Source organism: Alligator mississippiensis, chromosome 1 (genome assembly GCF_030867095.1).
Source record: "Alligator mississippiensis isolate rAllMis1 chromosome 1, rAllMis1, whole genome shotgun sequence".
In the NCBI taxonomy this organism is placed as follows: domain Eukaryota; kingdom Metazoa; phylum Chordata; order Crocodylia; family Alligatoridae; genus Alligator; species Alligator mississippiensis.
The window spans coordinates 463,860,114-463,872,220 of record NC_081824.1 but is presented as its reverse complement, the minus strand read 5'-3'; the positions used below and the strand labels follow the sequence as shown (position 1 = coordinate 463,872,220).

Genomic DNA, 12,107 nt, shown 5'->3' with positions numbered 1-12,107 from the left:
CCCTCCTAATGGACCCTTTACCCAAGGATTTGAGACATCCTTGCAAATCTTAGCTATGCCTCACTGCACGCACTGTGATGTAGGGGAGTCTCGCCTCTTTTCATATATGGAGGAAGGGAGACAGAAGGAGGTTAAAATGTTTTCCTCAAAGAAACAACGCACACGGTAGGGAATAAATATCAAGAGTCCCAAATTCTGAGATGAAATCCTGACCCTCATGAAGTCAACAGAATAATCTTGCATTGATCTTTGCTCCTTGTATCTTCCTCTCTTTGCCGGTGGTCATACCTCTTGCTTGGAACAGCCATGCCTGTATTTTTCTCATGGCTTTACTGGATATTTTCTCTACTATGATCTCTTACCATTACTCAACCCCCTGAGATAAAGCCCAGTCTCCACTTCTATCTGTGCCCGCTGATCTGATTTTGTTGCACTCCCGTGACTTTATCTCCATTATCATCTCTCTTGAGTTATTGCTTTGTTCTGACATGAGCCAACACCTCTTGAAGGCACTGGGACCATTAAGGGCTACATAAAAGCTGTGTAAGGCCTTCAGGACTTCTCTAGTGATTGGTCTGTAGTGACACTAAGCTTAGTCTTCCACTGCAGGAGCCAATTTTATGCCTGCAAGCCTAATTAATTTAAATCAAGTGGAGTTGTTGCTGGGCATTATTCCTTCTGATCAGGGCCAGAGCCAAGCTAGCTTTTTTGTCTGCTCCTCCAGATTACTATAATAGGCAACAAAGTATTCTGAACCTCCATGCCACCCAGTTGGTGCTCCCTTACTGGGATCAGTGGAAGAGAGTGGAGCGCTATCCTTAAAGACGGATCTTTGAAACACCTCCATTATTTAATCGCTTACTGCTTTGTTACTCACCTGGAAATCGGAGGCAAAAAAGTCTCATATTTAAGGTGTCAGACTAAAACTCAAGAAACCTGGGTTCAATATCTACTTCTTTTGTGGGCTTCCTGTAGCCTTGTACAAGTCCACTCTGCATTTCTAAATGAAGGATCACAATGCTTTCTCCCAGCTTTGGTCTATGCCAGTGGTTTTCAACCTGTGGTCCACAGACCCCTGGGGGTCCCCCAACTTTGTCTAAGGTGTCCGTGAATGATAGCTATGATCGATCAAAAACATGTGAATAACCACACTTACAATTCAAAGGGGCCTGCACCACATTTCAAAATTTCCAAAGTGGTCTACGCCTCCATTCAAACCCCCAGCCCCTTTGACGAAGGGAAGTTTTGCCCAGGGTGCAAAACTCAGTAGTTATGCCTCAAGGTGACAAGCTTTCCTATCGCAATGTGCTCGTACTTTATCCTGTATGCAAGATCCTAGCCTCAGCTGCAGTCATAGGGCACTATCGTTATGCTCGTAAAAGACAAACAGCTATCTGTGATCCTCTTCAACAGCCTCCCTACTGGTAATGACCGCATTGACTAAATCAATCGTTTGTGTAGGATAAATCTTTTATGACCCAACAGTAAATTTTATTAACCCCCACCCCCGCAAATCCTTGTTTAGATAGAAGCATTTGCAGAGGGATGGAGTATTCAGAAACATAGCTCTCCTCTCTAAAAGCTCCTGTTGAAGCTGCACTTTGCATTTTATTACTGTAGCACTGAAACAATGTACTAAAAATAAACTTAAATGTATTTCCAGCCGACCATCTTGCCACTTGAGGATTCAAACCATTTATGAGATGTGATAATCTCCTAACTACTTTTCTCAATTAAAGAGCAAGTGCTCCGCTCCTCTAAAACCGGGTTTGACTCACAAGGCGAATTGGACATTGAACCAGAAGTCTGTCAAACCTAATCCAGTTAAGGTGTTTCTAGGCTACAAGTGATGGCTAGGAATTTGTGGATGAAATGGTCTTTTACCCAAGAATGCCAATTAGTTGAAAATGAAAGGTACCTGCTGGAATATATCAGTTTCCACAAAACTTTTGTCTGAAAAATGTTTCTCGTGGCCAGAATGTTGTGGGGAAAGCCAGGAGGGGGAGAAGAAAGACTCTCACTTGGTGATTAGCATGCTTATCCTTGAGACTGCTGCACTTCGGGCAAATCATTTAGTGTTTATTGCCCCAGAAAGGGAGAGAGAAAGACTGACTCCCTGGCCCAGAGGTTAGGACACATTCTCGGGATCTGAGACACCTCGCTTCAAGTCCATTCTCCAATGAATATTTATAGTGCAGCAGTTCCAACAACTGAAGATTGAACAACACCCATCTCACAGTAGCCAAAAGCCTGGTGGTTGACTATTCAATTCAGAGACTTCTCCCACATCCTAGGTGAATGCCATAACCACCTGGCTATTAGCTCTTCTGGAGTCTGTTATCATACACACCCACACACACTTCCTCTTAAAAGGTCTTTGTTTCTGTGCAGAAAGAGATCATTTTTGAAATCCTAAACAGTCTTGTGGGACAGGAAAATCATTTCCCAGCCAGCTTTCTCTAGCATCCATCCCCACATACACAGCTACAAAAAAACCTGATAGCATCTGCAAAAAAGAAACTGAACTTTGCTGAGCCAGATTAAACCAATTAACAAAAGGCCAAATCTTTGAAGAGTCAGAGTCCTACCGCATGTAGCAAAGACTCCCAACCTTGTTGTCTTACAAGAATGTCCCAGGATGAAGAGAGCCATGGCGCGCTACCAAGAATGCTTTGACTTCCCTCCTGGAAAACTTTTTGCATCCTGGTTCCTTTCTTATAGCATGTCTACACATGCACTTTAATATGCAGTAGATTATTTTACTGTGGATTTAAGTGTCATGTAAAAAAACCGTGACATTACACTAATGCACACAGTAAAATAGTCTACTGTGCATTGTGTCACTAAAAAAGTGTACAAATGCGCTATTGTGCATTAGCACAGCCTAATGAGCATTAATTTAGTCCCTCACTTGGAGGTGCTAAATTTAATGAGCATTAGAAAAAAGCACATTAATGCACATGTAGATGCTCCCATAGTGGTTTAAAACAGGACCCCCGCAATGCAGGCATTAGACTTACCTAAAATTTGCACAAACACCAGACCCCAACCTGTGAATTTATCTGCATCCTGTGTTTGTAGAGTGTTAAGCTCAAGGGGATGGATTCTCCAAGAGATCCCCAGCACCTCCTGCTCTCAAGCTGGGGCCAGGGTAGGAAGGAGCAGACTCATTTGACTCCATTTTTTTACAGTTCTGCTTCAAGCCATGTTACAGAAAGAGGTGTAAAATAGTGCAATGAAAAGCTAATTTACGCTTGCTTTCAAAGCTCAGGGGAAAAAAAAAAAGACTGAATTATGAAAAAAGAGTTGGGTGAGAACAAGTAACAACTACTTTTCAGCAGTACTGTTGGTATAGTTTGTGAAGGAAGCTGCTATTCTAACTCAAGTGGCTCTGGCTCAAGAAGGGCTGATGGATGCCATCATACACTGCCCAGCACAGTGGCAATTTCCCTTCTTAGTTCGCTCGTGAGCGCTTGGTTGAAATCTTGCACAATTGCTGCACGATGTGGAAGCAACCTGGATTTTCCACTTTGGGTACAGACAGTAATGGGCAAACTGGATCAGATAAATGAAAATGGACAAAACACTTGCACTTTTCCTGAAAGCATCTGAACTTCTCTGAATGCTCACAAAAGCTTGTATTTTTCTTCACTAATATGCATCTCTGCTCCTCTGGACTCTGGCCAGATTTCAGAGCAGAACTGCCAAAACGCCTCAAAGCAAGATCTCTTAATATATTCTTCCCAGTTCTGCAAACCCAAGAGGTTTCAAATAAACATTACGACTCTGTTACCCAGAGCTAAGTTTAATGTCTAAGCACTCCAGGATGTATCTCACGTAAGTGGGAGATGCTGAAAAGGTCTGAGATCCAGAAGATCCCAGTTTTGGTCTACTAGCTGAGTTAGGAATGGGATTTCACTTCCCTGTGCCTCAATTTGAAATACAACTGCTCTTCTTCCATATAACTGGCTTTTAGACCCCCAAACTAAATGTGCTTTACAACACCTGAATATGCAGAACCCAGAGCCACCCACACCGCATGGAAATATGTGCCTGACCTGCAACTGAGTCTGTCAATCCTGGATAGGCCTCGCCAACCATCTTGAGACCCAGAGATAAGACAATCATGGAAGGCAATCATCCTTGACTGTGCAGGATTGCCAATAATTGGCTCTCCACCCTCCCGATGTTGCTGTGAGCCTTTATCCAAATGTGTAAGGTGTTTTGAGATCCAGGCAAGTGAAGTACTGCAAAGGTGCAACTACCTATTAAGGCATAATTATAGGACTCAACTATTAAGATATTATGATATGCTTAAACACTGTATTTTATTAAGAAAGTAATTTTCTTGAAAAGTGAAAAAAAGAACATTGCAGCAAAACTATCTGATGAATTAATAACTTTATAACAATGATGAGAGATGGATTGATATTGGAGATGAAAAAATATATATTCCACAAATTAAAACTCAGCCAGATTTGGAATTAGCTGTGAAGGTCATTTCTCATTAGCACAGAACTTTTCTATATCTCATTAGTAATGCACCTTATAACCCATGGCTACCACATGCACTGTACATTACTTTGTTTTGGAACAGTTTTTGTTCACTAAGAAGGTTTTTCTTTACAGATTATTTTACGAGGTCATAAGTCAAAGGACTTGAGGTTGCAAGCAGATCTTCCTTCCCTTGGCTTCCAACATTGACTGTAATTGATTCTTTTTTCCCCTCTCTTTTCTTTAAGCAGTTAAAGGCAGAAGACAAATTCCACCCACCCAGTAAATTAACTACAGCCTGGTGAGAGCTGCAGAGAGAGGAAAAAGGAGAGATGATGACTTGTTAAACTAAAGAATGGCCAAGATACGGTGCTGCTGTAATAATAAATGATAATAATACTTAGCACTTCTGTAGCAATTTCCATACATCAGAGAGCTGTAGCTTGACAGCCACTTCCTATGCATCCCTGCTTCCTCCTGTAGGTGTTCTCAAATTTGGGAAGCTGTTCTACTTTCAAGTGTCTCAGCTGAAGTTGCTTATTAGTCCCAGGGTATAAGACACTGGCTTCCACATCTCAGTCGTTACTTCCTTACTGGTACCCCCATGTTCTCCCTCCTTAGTGCAGACTTGACATAGACCTTCCCGTCACACTGGTGGTACCCGCAATGCCTTCCTCTCCACCGCAGGATTGTACAACCCTGGCCATTCCCCCAGCTTGACAAGGGGAGCATCCAGGCCTCTTCACTCCATGCTCAGTGCTATATCCATTGTGCTACCCTTTCTCCACAGCACTGCTTTGTAAGGGCCCCACAAAACTCCCATGCTAGTGTCCCAGTTGGGTGTCATGCACCCAGCCTCGTGGTTTGCTACATGCCATCCCTACCAGTCCGGGCTATTCAAATAGTTTAACTGTAATTTTTTTCATTTGAATACACTGTAAACAAAATAATCAGGACCAGGCACCCTCAAATAATAGCCGCGATCCTACCACAATGGACAGCTCCGCTCAGATGCAAGAAATAAGTGCACTTCAAAGATAATCAAATGAGGACTGCTCACAGCAGACACAGGAATCTCTCAGCCCACTCCCTGAGATAATAGATGTGGTAACAGTTTGACTACCGCCTCATGTTTACTGTGGGCGTTAGCCGAGACATTTTCATGTAAATAAAACATTTATCAAGCTCACAAAAATGTCTGCAGAGCAATAATTGTGCAAGAAGGGTGAGCATGTGGGATATAGGCTTCCCATATCCGGCTTAGGCAGGCTGCTGCTACCGCTATCGCAGGAAGGGGCGCGGGTCTCCTGCGTGGAAGTGGAGTGGGCCGGCCAACGGGGCTGTGAAGCACAAGACCTGGATTGTACTTGTGTGGTGGTGACTGCCTCTGAGATCCTCCGTGGCCTTGAGCAAGTCACTTGACATATCTGTTCTTCTGCTTTCCTACCCACAAAATGGGGTTAAAGATGCCCACCCACCTATGCATGGATGAAACACTATGGTAAATGCTATTTTTACTATCCAGTCAGCCTCTTATCACCTCCCAGAGTTTGTTTTCTACTGGTACGATCAACCTGCTTTTTAGTTCCTGTTCTATTACGGAAGTCCCCATTGTATTGACTTCCTGGGGTCCCTTCCAACCCTAATTTTCTATGATTCTCTGATTGCAAAGAATATCTACAAGTCGAGATCAGAAAAGAGCATGTAAAAGCTGGCATCATCTCCACTTTATATATGGGAAATTGAGTTACAGAAAGGAAGAAGGTCACACGGGAAGTCTGCAGCAGCAGGAACTGGATTGAGGTCTCTTGACTAGCAACTTATTACAAAAGCCCCCTTTCAATTTATAACAAACAACAGGCCTTCTGCTATGGTCTCTGGGCAACTGTCAGCATTTTGCAGAGCTTAGTGTCAGGCATCTTCTCCCGGAAATTCCTCCCTTCCCTTCCCCCATCCTGCAATTATGAGACTTCGGTTTCCACTCTGCAAGAGGTTTGCCAAAATAAATGTCCTACCTCTGCTGTGCAATGCTGGATTAACTATTTTGGATCTGATAGCTAGGGGAAGGGGCTTCCAGACCCCTTACTTGACAGAACATAAATTGCAGCTGTCACAGGCAGCCGTTACTTGCTCTGTTTTCCTCCAATTTTCCCTTTCCATGAAAAGCAAAACGACACAAAACACTGCGAGGAATATTAAGGTCTTTAGAAACCTCTCTTGCTGACTGCAGCCTTCTCCGATCTGAATACCTTGCATACCTTTCAGGCACACATGACTGACAGCTGTCCCACACGCTTAGCAAAACAGAGTTTAATCCACCGTATCACAGACAAATGTACTTTGACAGTGTCAGCGCCTAGTGATGTACATGGTAGCAGCCATCCAGAACTGGTGCGGTCTAGAACAAATACTCCATTATTTCATCTCCCAGTGGATATTTCTGGTCCATCTGTAACCACCTGGGTAGAACAAGCAAGCTACAGTTAGCAATTCTGCAGCAGGCTGGCAGATGCAAGGGAGATGCAAATGCCTCCTGCGATTGCTTTTTTCCTCAAGCTACACAATATCAGTGGGCTCCAAATGTGTTCCTCACCTCTCTGTTTCATTAACTCCAAGTCCCTGAATTGGTTGGTCCAACACACTCAACAGAGGACATAATGGCCAACTCCTTTGGAAGGACAATGGCTGTAGGATGGACACAGTTCCTTGAGGAACTGTCGAGTGGGTCTGGGGAAAGGATTTGGACAGCACTTGGAGCATTTGCTAAATAAAACTTATATCTGAGGGTCATGCTAGGAGAGGGGAAGGGAGCAAAGACCTATTTAGCAGACAGGAATGATAATTCTAACTTGTGTTACACATTTTATCCATTCTCTTTAAACAGTTTGTCTCAGGTAAGTCCTCACTATATTACAGATGAGGATAAGGGAAAGTAGCAAGTTTGTGGTAGACCTGGGAATAGAACTCAGGAAATTAGGTTATCTTTATTGTCCAGGCCCTTCACTGTTTGAGATATGACCCGCCGGCCTTCCCCCTCTTTTTGAGCAGCTGTTCCCTTCTGCTGGAGAGTCCTGAACAGCTTCCTTCTGACTCCTGATCATCTGTTTTAGGATCATAGAAATCAGGGCTGGAAGAAACCTCACAAGGTCATTTAATCCAACCCGTAGCCCAAGGCAGGATCACCTGTGCCTAAATCGTCCTAGCCAAGTGTCTGTCAAACCTGCTCTTGAAAATGTTCAAGGATGGAGATTTCACAGCTTCTCTAGGTAGCCTGCTCCAAGCTTGGTTACCCTCTTAAGTCAGGAAGTTCTTCCTAATCTTCAACCTAAATTTCCTCTACTGCAGTTTGAGGCTGTTGCCTGGTCCAGGTCCTTATCGACTAGTCTCTGTGGCTAACTGTTCTCATTATTAATTCCCTTTTCGTACCTGAAGACTGTTATCAAATCCCTCCTCAGTCTTCTCTTCTCCATACTAAGCAACACTAGCTCTTTCAGCCTTTTCTCCAAAGTCATGCTTCCCAGACCTCTAATCTTTTATATCACTCTCTGCTGGACTCTTTCTAATCTGCCCACATCTTTCTTAAAGTGTGGGACTCAAAACTAGATACAGTGCTCCAGGAGAGCGCTCATCATTGCCAAACAGAACAGAAGAATCCCTTCCCTTGATTAGCAAGAGACGCTCCTGTTACTACAACCCAGAATGCTGTTGACATTTTTTTGCAAAAACAGCACGCTGTTGACCATATTCAGCTTATGGTCTACTGTAACCACCTGGGGTCTTCTCTGCAGTACTGCAGCCTAGCCTAAACGCTCTCTGATCTGTATCTGTGCATGCAATCATTCTGCCCCAAGTACAGGACGTTGCACTTGTTCTTGGTGAATTTCACCTGATTTATTTGGAACCATTTGGGGACCATTTTAATGACGCATGGACCCTTTTCTTCTAACCTTCACCAGCCAGAAAGCTCCATTTCAAGTTAGCTCATGGTCTCTGTAAAACTCTTCATCACATGGAGAATATATTCGCCAACCCATCACCTCAGAAGTCACTTACTGCTGTTCCCTAAAGCCCAACTGCAGCATATACCAAGTAGGCTGAGTCTCCTTACAAACTCCACCATCCCCTCCTGCCCCGTCCTCCTATCCATATGATTTGTATAATATCTAGGGAAAATGAAGTCAAGGGAAAAATCAATCAGGCAAGCTCACAGAGGAGAGGGGGTATTACAGAATAGGTGGTAGGCCCAGCTGCTGCTGCATAAGCAAAGCTGGAACAGGTCCTAAAATAGCTGACAGTTATAACCGGGTGGTACTGGGCTAGCAAAATAAAGTTGAATATTTAGCACCGTGTTGTTATTCATATTAAAAAAAAATTGTGAATACCAGATGGGACTTTTATGACTATCTAGTCTAACTTTCTATGCAATATCTACAGAGTTTTATATCAAGCCCAATAATTTCTGGATAAGCTACTGTGTATCTTTCAGAAGGACGACCTATACTTTGCTTCAGAGACTCTGTGCGGTGGAAAAATCTACCACAAACCTCATGAATTATTCCAAGAATTCATTACTCTGTTAAAATTTGCACCTTATCTCTAATTTAAATCTGTCTAGCTTCAACTTCCAGTCATCTGATCTCAATACACCTTTGTCCGCAAGAGGAATGAGCCCTTTACGAATCGAAAATCTTCTTCCCCTGTTGGTACTTATACAGCGTCAGCAAGTCCCCTCTTAACCTTCTCTTCAATAAGCCAAATAGACTGAGCTTCAAAATTAGCCTCTTGCAGTGAGAAAGATTTTCCAGGCCTCAAAATCATCCTTTTAGCTGTTTTTGGAACAGTTTCCTATCTCTTAACCGACTTACCTTTTCAAAGGGTGGCCAGGAGAACTATGGAGGGGGTCTGATTAATACAATATAAGAGTTATCTCCATCTCTTTATTCCTGCAATGTATTCCTTTGTTTATCCAAGAGCAAACACATACTCTCTTTTCCACTGAATATGGGTCCTCATATTCAGTACATTCTCCATGTCCCGCCGCCCCTTTTTAAAAACCACAGCTTTCCAGAATACAATCCTACACCCTGTCAGCATGCCGTACATTCTTCAACCCAGGATGTAGGGGCTTTGAAAGTGGTTGCATATAAACAGATCCATGCTACACCTAGAGATGCCAATCCAGATCAGACTCCTGCTGCTGCAAAGGTTGTTAAAATACACTCCAGAGATCCAAAGAAGAGCCCTCCTCCCCCACCACAGAGGAAGTACACAATCCCTGACAGCCCATACCTTGAATATTTGGCTTTATAGCTTTATTAGAGTTCTTATAATATAAATATACTGTGAGTAACAGAATGCAAATATTTTTGTTTGCAAAGACATGCTCTGTTTACTACTTAGGGCAGGGAAGAAAAGGGTTAAAACTAGATGGGTATTGGGTACCGGTCTCATCAGTTAATTGGATTCTGGAAGGCAACAAAATGCTTGGGTGATGAGGCTGGCTGAGTATCTCTAAAGAAGTAGTGGGACCTACCCATACCCATACCACCGTCCTCAGATACACTCAGCTGGTGTACAGCTGGTATAGTTCCCTTGCTTTCAGCAAAGATGTACTGCTCCATAGCAGCTGAGAATAAGGCCTGGTAGCTCTGAAAGCAGCATCTCTCTGCGTGCAGAGAAACAACTCTTTTCTTTTTAGTGAACAGTCGTATTGGAGCATATTGTGCACATATGTTTTGCTTTATTGAAGAGAGGAAGAGAGGGATCTCTCCTCACCCCTCACCTCTCCCCTCATTCTGGGGCTCCATATGCACACAGAGGGTGTAGCTATGTTAGCAACAGTACCACCGTGTCTAAACATAGTTGTTGCTAGCAGGGTCCTAGTATGGTTTCCCTGACTACATGCTAAGATACCATGGTGATGAGCATCCGAGACAGACAGGAACAACTGAACTGGGTTTCTTGCCCAAATTTCCCACCGCTGCCATTATCAGTTCCCCTCCAAAGCTGGAAATACCAGCACGCATGGGGCATTAGACTTCCAATTACTATTCTTTCCTAATTCAACTCACAGCAGGTCTCTGCAATATCTGGAACACAGACTTGTATTTCAAAAGCAAGTGGAAAGGGAAAAGCTCCCCTCCCCCAGCCTCATAGTTGGTGGGTCTTTGTAAAAGTGTCTTCACCTAAATGGCTGGAACCATTTGTTCTGGGTGATCTTATGCAAGAGAAGCTCTGCCTCAAGTTCAGCAGAGGAAACATATCCTTTGACTTTGATCCTATGCCCCCTCACCTATCACAGAATGATAGAAAATGAGGGTTGGAAGGGACCTCAGGAGGTCATCTAGTTCAACCCCTTGCTAAAAGCAGGACCGTCCCCAACTGGATCATCCCAGCCAAGGACCATCTGCAATTATATAATCTCAGGCAACTATATTAACCACACAGGCACCCAAGGAGCTCAAGCAGTGCATAGCGCAGTGGTTTTTAACCTCTGGTCTGTGGACCGCTGAAACCTGTTTTCAACTTGTGGTCCGTGGACTGCAAAAGCTGACTGTGATCAATCAAAAGTATGTGAATACCCATGCTTACAATTCAAAATTGTATTGTAAATTGTACTGTGTTCAAACCCCCCTCCCCCCCAATCAACATTTGTTAGGAGTCCACAAATGGAAAAAGGTTTGTGGGCTACATAGAGGACATACATCCTAGCTCGCATGGGATGTATGACCTCTATGTAGCTCAGCCCAGCTTTAGTCTCCTCTTCACAGTGAGGCCAGCTGGTGTGTGTGTGTGTGTGTGTGTGTATATGATAGTTGTGCATTGCTTGTGTGACACCTGTTCTGCACAAGCCCTCTGCATGAGACCGGGTAGGAGGAAGAGGAGAGCAAGGGGAAGGATATATAATAGGTGTGCATTGCTTGTGTGACACCTGTTCTGCACAAGCCCTCTGCATGAGACCGGGTAGGAGGAAGAGGAGAGAAAGGGGAGGGAGAAGAACAGAGTAGCCATTGCGTGTATGCCCCTTTGCCCTTCCCAGTATATAAGTGGGGCACATAACATCTTGCATTATCTCTGTGATTTGGGCAAAGCAGAAAAGGATTCCCTCTCTTGCCAAATGACGTTAGCCAAATGTTGGGCTGTGCATTTCTACCTGCCCTTGTTTAATGCTGCAGGACAGGATTTCAAATCTTCCTCCCAATCCTGAGAATCCCAAAACCAACTCCAGGTAAGATCACACTCCCTTATTACAAACAGAGGGCCAGCAAAACAGGGAAAAAAAGGGAATGGCCAAACATAGGAGGCTATTTTCCCAACTATTACACTCCTGTAAATGAACTGGTTAAATGTGGTGATGAACAGCCAGAAGAATAATGCATTTCTGTTTGTCTTATTATTAAGAACTGGACTCTGAAACATGTAAGATCACACAGCAGTGCTCAGAAACATGAAGATGAGATGCTAACCTAAATGCTACAGCTGCCGCTTACTTAGGAGGGAGAAGGAAAAAAAAACCCCAAATGTTGCATTGTCAAGTCTGCAACAATAAAGAATAATTTTCATTCCTTGCGCACAAGAGCTCCAATTATAATCTAATTCAATTCAGATTAACT

At 43.5% G+C, this 12,107-nt stretch overlaps 1 long non-coding RNA gene across 1 annotated transcript in view; it reads right to left on the bottom strand.

Annotated features, from left to right (window-relative positions):
- The window catches only part of LOC109284626 (uncharacterized), a 1,607,267-nt gene that overhangs the window by 19,258 nt on the left and 1,575,902 nt on the right, over positions 1 to 12,107 (bottom strand). The gene's annotated exons all lie outside the window — the stretch shown is intronic.